The 7,946-nt window shown below is 40.1% G+C and overlaps 1 pseudogene; it reads left to right on the forward strand.

The window, feature by feature from the left end:
* Positions 1 to 668: 668 nt before the first annotated feature.
* Positions 669 to 2,366, forward strand: LOC102473180 (nucleolar protein 58-like; annotated as a pseudogene).
* The last annotated feature ends 5,580 nt before the right edge of the window (positions 2,367 to 7,946 follow it).

Below are 7,946 nucleotides of genomic sequence, written 5' to 3' on the forward strand. Positions count from 1 at the left end.
GGGGGGACGGTCATGCCGAAATCCCTTCTCCTCCTTTCTCCTCTCGGGATCTTGGGCACACACGCCCGGCGTGAGTTTTAAGCCACCGGGTCCGGGATGCAAACCGCGGTCGACTACGAGGGAGTCCAGCGACATAGCCATTACGTCAACTGCTGGTTCCTATCAGTTTCTCACTTTCTGACTTTTTGTCTCACTCTGTCTCTCTAGGGAGTGCACACGCCCTATAGCAAAAATCTCTTAAAAAAATATATATAAATTTTCTTTTGCTTGGGGCTGGACAGTAGCACCATAAAAATGCAACACTGTGAGGCAATCCCACATGGGAAGGGTCCTACTCAAGTCTGGAAACTTTCTTATGTGCCAGGTACATATTTAGCCATGATCCAGGGTTGGTCAAAGGCTGAGGATGGATCCTGGCATCATGACTCTTTTGGGGGTACAGTGTCTCTTCCACTCTCTCCCTCTCACTCAGGAAAGAAATGAAAATTAAAACAAATTCTTGGGACCAGCAGATAGCGTAACGGTTACATCACTGGACTCTCATATGGCTGACTGTGGACCGTCTTGACAATGTGGTGCAATTTTTTTTTTTTTTTTTAATGCGGGAATGCAAGCGCTTTTGTGCTTTTCCAGGAGCAACCTTAGCCGGTCTTTTGGGGCCACAGAACTGGTCTTTTTGTATTGGTGTAAGAGCTAGGGTGGCTCAGAGGCTCTCTAACCCAGCCATACCATGTTGGTGCTGTTTGAGACATTGGTTGGCTACATCATCTTTAAGGTTTTAAATGAGAAGAAGCTTCAGGAGGTTGATAGCTTGTGAAAAGAATTTGAAACTCCAGAGAAAGCAAATAAAATTGTTCACAGCTCTCATGGAGGGCAAAATAAGCAGCTGAAGAAAGTTTTGAAGAAAATAGTCAAAGAAGCTCACAGACTGCTGGCTACAGGAGAAAGTGAATCTCAGTTGTATCCGTAGTCCTGTTGTTAATGAACTTATGAGAGGAATCCATTCACAAATGGACAGATTAATCCCTGGAGTAGAACCACGTGAAATGGCAGGTATGTGTCTTGGATTGGCCCACAGCCTGTCTTGATATAGACTGAAATTGAGCACTGATAAAGTAGACACAGTGATTGTTCAGGCAATTTCCTTGTTAGATGACTTGGACAAAGAACTAAATAACTATATTATGTGTTGTAGAGAATGATATGGCTGGCATTTTCCTGAATTAGGAAAAGTTATTTCAGATAATTTGACATATTCCAAGTGTTTACAGAAAGTAGGGTACAGGAAGAACTATGCTTCTGCCCAGCTTTCTGAATTGCTGCCAGAAGTTGAAGCAAAAGTAAAAGCAGCTGCAGAGATACCAATGGGAACAGAGGTTTCAGTAGAAGGTATTTGCAACAGTCTGCATCTTTGTACCCAGGTGGTTGAAATATCTTAAAATAGAACCCAGCTCTATGAATATCTCCAAAATCAAATGATGGCCATTGCACCCAATGTCACAGTTATGGTTGGAGAAATAGCTGGAGCATGACTTACTTATTGCTCATGCAGATTCTCTTTTGAATTTGGCCAAGCATGCAACTTCTACAGTTCAGATTCTTGGAGCAGAAAAGGCACTCTTCAGAGCCCTGAAGTCTAGAAGGGATACTCCTAAGTATGGTCTCATTTATCACGCTTCAGTTGTACGCCAGACAAGCTTTAAACACTAAGGAAAGATTTCTTGAATGCTGGCAGCCAAAACTGTTTTGGCCATCCATTATGATGCTTTTGGTAAGGAGATCAGTTCTGCAATGGGAGTTGAGAACAGAGCCAAATTAGAGGCCAGGCTGAGAACATTGGAAGATAGAGAGATAAGAAAAAATAAGTAGAACAGCAAAGGCATTAGCAAAAGCAGAAAAATAGGAATATAAAAGTGAAGTGAAGACTTAAACGCAAAATAGAACAGATAGATAAAGAAGATGAAGTTACTGAAAAGAAAGCAAAAAAAGCCAAGATAAAAATTAAAGTTGAAGAGGAGGAAGAAGAAAATGCGGTAATGGTAGAAGAGGAAACGTCTGTAAAGAAGAAAAAAAGGATAAAAAGAAACACATCAAGGAAGAACCACTTTCTGAAGAAGAGCCATGTACCAGCACAGCAATTTCTAATCTAGAGAAAAAGAAGAAAAAGAAAAAAGAAAGATACTGAGGACTAGCAGAAGGGGAAAATAATTGTATCTGCTGGACTGTATCATGCTTAGGATGTAGTTGGGAGTATGCCAGAGATGCTGTCTATAGTAATCAAGGGGAAGTTGGATGAAACAGTGATTAATCATCAATAGCTTTTCAAAACCTATTGTGTCTTGACATCAACTCCTTTAGCCTTATTATGTTTTTGTGTTTTTTTTTTTTTTTTTGAGAGGTTTTTGCTATATGGCATGTCCACTCACCAGAAAGACAGAGACAGAGAGAAAGTGAGAAGTCACCTTCCAGGGCGGATGGCCACGCTGCAATCCATTCTCCTCTCAGGATCTTGGGCATGCATGCATACATGCACAGTGGAGTTTAAGCCATTGGGTCCGGGACTCGAACTGTAGTCAACTACATGGGAGTCCAGTGACGTAGCCATTAGGCCATCTACTGTTTCCATTATTATGTTGTTGATTCTTGGAGTCTTTGATATACAAATAAAAATATTTTCTTTGCTAAAAAAAAAAAAAAAGAAAAGAAAAGACTCACGCCAGGTGTGTGCTGCTTATATGCCCAAAATCCCGAGAGGAGAATGAGGAGATGGGATAGTGTCATAATGGCCATAGCCCCAGGAGGTGATTTCTTGTTTTCTATCTCTCTGTCTCTCCAGTGAGTGCATGTTCCCTATAGCAAAAAAACTCTCAAAAAAATTATTTTTGCCTATTATTAATTTGAAGGTACATATGTCATAGTAGAAAAGATATTAAGATTAGGTGATGCCTATGTTGATCACACCTTGCTGAAGGGATTATGAATTAGTATGCCCTTCTGGAAGATAATTCAGACATAAATATCAGAATTTTAAATATTCTCTGGGATCTGCTATCTTAACCACTAGGCTATGGGTTGACCCACAAAAGAACTTTTATTACAGCATATTTTTTTTCCTGTGAGGGAGGAGAAACAGAAGCAACCTTGACTTGTGTGTCCTCATACCACCATTCTCTTTCCTCAGTCCTTTAGCCCATCACAATCTCGGGTCCCTGTGTGGAAGCCCATTGTATTTTGGGTTGACTTGGGTTTCTAAACCCATGGTGGGCTATGTGACTTCCAGCACTGCAGTCCAGTCTGTTAGGGACTATGCCAGCTAAATGGACTTACAGAATTTTTTTTTTTTTGAGAGATTTTCGCTATAGGGTGTGTGCACTCGCCAGACAGACAGACAGAGACATAGAGACAGAAAGCGAGAAATCACCCCCCAGGGGGGATGGTCACGCCACAATCCCTTCTCCTCCATTCTCCTCTCGGGATCTTGGGCATGCACGCACACATGCCTGGCGTGAGTTTTAAGCCACCGGGTCCGGGACGCAAACGGCAGTCGACTACGTGGGAGTCCAGCGACATAGCCATTACGTTAACTGCTGGTTCCCCAGAATTTTTTTATTAACAAATTTTTGTATGTAAAAAGAACATGCTGTAGGTCAAGGCCTGTGGCCTGATGGTTAAGGGAGCCAGATCCCATATGGCTGAGCACATGATTGGAATCCTGAGCTTGGCATCTTGAAAACATGCCAGCACATGTGCATGTGTACCTAGAATCCTGACAGGATGGAGAAATAGAGAAGAAGCAATTGTGGTGTGACTAAGTCCCATCGGGCGGTGCATTCTCTCTCTCTGTCTCTGACAGGCACACATGCCCTCTGGCAATTGAAAATAAATAAATAAATAAATAAATAAATAAATAAATAATCGTTGTTTATTTATTTTTACTTATTAATTTATTTTAATTTGACCAAAGTGAAACACAGAGAGAGAGAAAAGTGAGAAAGCAAGCCATCAGGTCTGGCTAAACCACTGTCAGCCATGTGGGAGTCCAGTGCCTTAACCACTGTGCCTCCTGCCAGCCCCTGAAAAAATATATATTAAAATAGAATGTGTGGCCAGCTTGTGGCATGGTCATTAAGGCAACTAGATCTCACATGGCCGACTATGTGTTTTGAATCCCAGACCCAGCAGCTTGAAAAACACACTGGGCACTTGTGCATGTGTACCCATAATCCTGAAAGGAGAGAGAATGGGGGAGAAAGGATTGCAGTGTGATCATTTCCCATTGCCTTTTTACGTTCTTTCTCACTCTGTCTCTCTCTGGTGAGCACATGTGCCTTCTAGCAACTCAAAAAGAAGAGTAAGATTATGCTGTATACATGTGAGCTATGGAGCATAATAAAATAAATAGTTACAAACTCACCACCATTCTCGTAATTAGACTATTACTCAAATAATTGAAGTTATCAGTATTTGCAATATTATTTCATAATTGCAAAAAAGAATAGGAAACAACCTAATGCCCATCAATAGGGAACAGATTAATTTCATGGTTTATGTTCACTATTGAATGTACAGATGAAAAGGGATGAGGTTGACCTATATATTTTCTCAGTTCTGAAACACCAATAAATCTAAAAACTAGCCACGAATTTAGTAATAATTTTCCAGGGAGAAGAAAATAAAACTAGAGCTTTTATTAATCATTAATAGCATACATTCATCCATTCAATTATGTATACCATTTTGTTTTGTTTTGTTTTTAAATACCAGAGGGTACATGCATGAAAGAGCAAGAACATATCAACAGAGCCTGGTCACACCACAGTCCTTTTCCCCTCAATTTTCTTTCCTATCAGGATTGTAGACATGGGCGCATGCATGCCTGGTGTGTTTTTCAAGTACATGAGACTCAAACCCTGGTCAGTCATATAGGACCTGCCTTCCTCTGTGCAGTGCCTAACTGCTGCACTTTGGGGCCAGCCTGAATTTTATACCAGTTTCATCTGTCAACAGTAAAGTTTGAATCTCAGCCTTATTCACATTCAGCATCTAGGATTCCTCTGAATTAATTTGGGCTTTAGGTGGAACACAACATCATGATGGCATGCTGCTTTTCATAACTCACCCTAATTATCTGTCACCTCTTAAGTATCTTCATGAGTGAGTATATAATAACAAGGCATGTTGAAAAATACTGGGTTTTTGTCTTCCTTTCCTTTTTACTTACACTCTTAGTTTTATTTCGTTTTTTTTTTCCCCCTTGAGTTACTTATTGCTGGAAATTAAGTAACTTTTGAAAATAACTCCAAAGGTTTTGACAGATGTTTCTTGTGCTTTAAATCTGTTTTACTTTTGAAAATCCCATGATCTTGCCTAAATTTGGCAATTATTTTCTGCCTTTAATTGTATTGTCTGTTGAATGACAATTTCTGACTACGTAGTGGAATCCTTTCAAAACATTTGAGGATCATATGTGGTGCTGCTATGAAAATAGTACAGTTGAGGTGCCAAAGAGATTTTACCTTTTATTTATGGTCAAGTTTAGTCATGCGCGGTATCTACAGTTGCAGGTCTTCTCTACTTTGGAGCCAAAAGTTTTCATTTAACAATGATTATTTTTTTCTTTTTTTGAATAGGTTTTTTTTGTTTTTGTTTTTGTTTTTGTTTTTGCTATAGAAAACTAGAGCTTTTATTAATCATTAATAGCATACATTCATCCATTCAATTATGTATACCATTTTGTTTTGTTTTGTTTTTAAATACCAGAGGGTACATGCATGAAAGAGCAAGAACATATCAACAGAGCCTGGTCACACCACAGTCCTTTTCCCCTCAATTTTCTTTCCTATCAGGATTGTAGACATGGGCGCATGCATGCCTGGTGTGTTTTTCAAGTACATGAGACTCAAACCCTGGTCAGTCATATAGGACCTGCCTTCCTCTGTGCAGTGCCTAACTGCTGCACTTTGGGGCCAGCCTGAATTTTATACCAGTTTCATCTGTCAACAGTAAAGTTTGAATCTCAGCCTTATTCACATTCAGCATCTAGGATTCCTCTGAATTAATTTGGGCTTTAGGTGGAACACAACATCATGATGGCATGCTGCTTTTCATAACTCACCCTAATTATCTGTCACCTCTTAAGTATCTTCATGAGTGAGTATATAATAACAAGGCATGTTGAAAAATACTGGGTTTTTGTCTTCCTTTCCTTTTTACTTACACTCTTAGTTTTATTTCGTTTTTTTTTTCCCCCTTGAGTTACTTATTGCTGGAAATTAAGTAACTTTTGAAAATAACTCCAAAGGTTTTGACAGATGTTTCTTGTGCTTTAAATCTGTTTTACTTTTGAAAATCCCATGATCTTGCCTAAATTTGGCAATTATTTTCTGCCTTTAATTGTATTGTCTGTTGAATGACAATTTCTGACTACGTAGTGGAATCCTTTCAAAACATTTGAGGATCATATGTGGTGCTGCTATGAAAATAGTACAGTTGAGGTGCCAAAGAGATTTTACCTTTTATTTATGGTCAAGTTTAGTCATGCGCGGTATCTACAGTTGCAGGTCTTCTCTACTTTGGAGCCAAAAGTTTTCATTTAACAATGATTATTTTTTTCTTTTTTTGAATAGGTTTTTTTTGTTTTTGTTTTTGTTTTTGTTTTTGCTATAGGGAGTGTGCACTCGCCAGACAGACAGAGAGAGACAGAGAGACAGAAAGTGAGAGAAATCACCCTCCAGGGGGGATGGCCACGCCACAGTCCCTTCTCCTCCATTGTCTTCTCGGGATCTTGGGCACGCATGCACACGCGCCCCGCGTGAGTTTAAGCCACCGGGTCCGGGACTCAAACCGTGGTCGACTACATGGGAGTCCAGCGACATAGCCATTACACTAACTGCTGGTCCCTTTAATAATGATTTTTTTAAGAGAGATATTTTTCTATTAGACACGTACACTTGCCAGAGAGACAGACAGAAAGCAAGAAATCACTCTCCAATAGGGATGTCCATACCACAGTCCCCCGTCCTTCATTCTCCTCTTGGGATTTTGGACACACATGTACATGCACCTGGTGTTAGTTTTAAGGCACTGGATCTAGGACTCGAACCGTGGTCAATTACATGGGAGTCCAGTGATGTAACCATTACACCATCTGCTGATCTCCTGATATTGATTTTAAGATAGACTGAATTTCAGAAATATTAAAATGTAGACAAGTATGCATCTTTAAATCAAGGAAACACGATACTGCTGTGGGAAGATGTTCATAATATTGTTACTCTTTTTCTAGCAAAGTGGGCCCTAGTCAGTGGTAGCAGCTAGATTCATAGCTGGTCCACACTTCCAGTAATCTCTCCATAAGGTCCAGATATGGCTCCTCTCTTAATCCAGACACCTGTGAAGTAATCTGTCCTGTGTACACATGTTCTCTCAGTCTCTGCTCTTTTTATTTTTTTTTTTCCTTCTCACTAACCTTAGTACATAATGGTAAAACAAGGACAGGAAGACCATAGTAAGCACTCATTTTTTGTTTGTTTGCCAGTGGCCATGTGCACCCACTGAAGACATGTACACTCACTGAGGGGAGAAAGAGAGAGGGAGAGGGAGAGAGAGAGAGAGAGAGCACAAAAGTATTCCCCCAGGGGCATGATAGATTAAAAAAATAATAATAAAAGTTTTTATTTTAGGTTTTTGCCCTAGGTTGTATATGCTCTGCAGAGAGAGACAGAGAGAGGGAAATAAGCCACTCCCGTGCATGGTGGCCACACAGCAGTCCCTTCTCCTTCATTCTCATCTCAGGATTTTTGGGATGCACACACACACCTGGCATGATTTTCAAGCCTCTGGGTCTGGGACACAAACCGCAGTCAGTCATGTGGGTATCCAGCGCCTTAACCACCCTACCACCTGCTGGCCCCAATAAAAAATGGTTCTTTTTTTTTTTTTTTTTT

Source organism: Tupaia chinensis, unplaced genomic scaffold (assembly GCF_000334495.1).
Source record: "Tupaia chinensis unplaced genomic scaffold, TupChi_1.0 Scaffold000014_1, whole genome shotgun sequence".
NCBI lineage: Eukaryota > Metazoa > Chordata > Mammalia > Scandentia > Tupaiidae > Tupaia > Tupaia belangeri.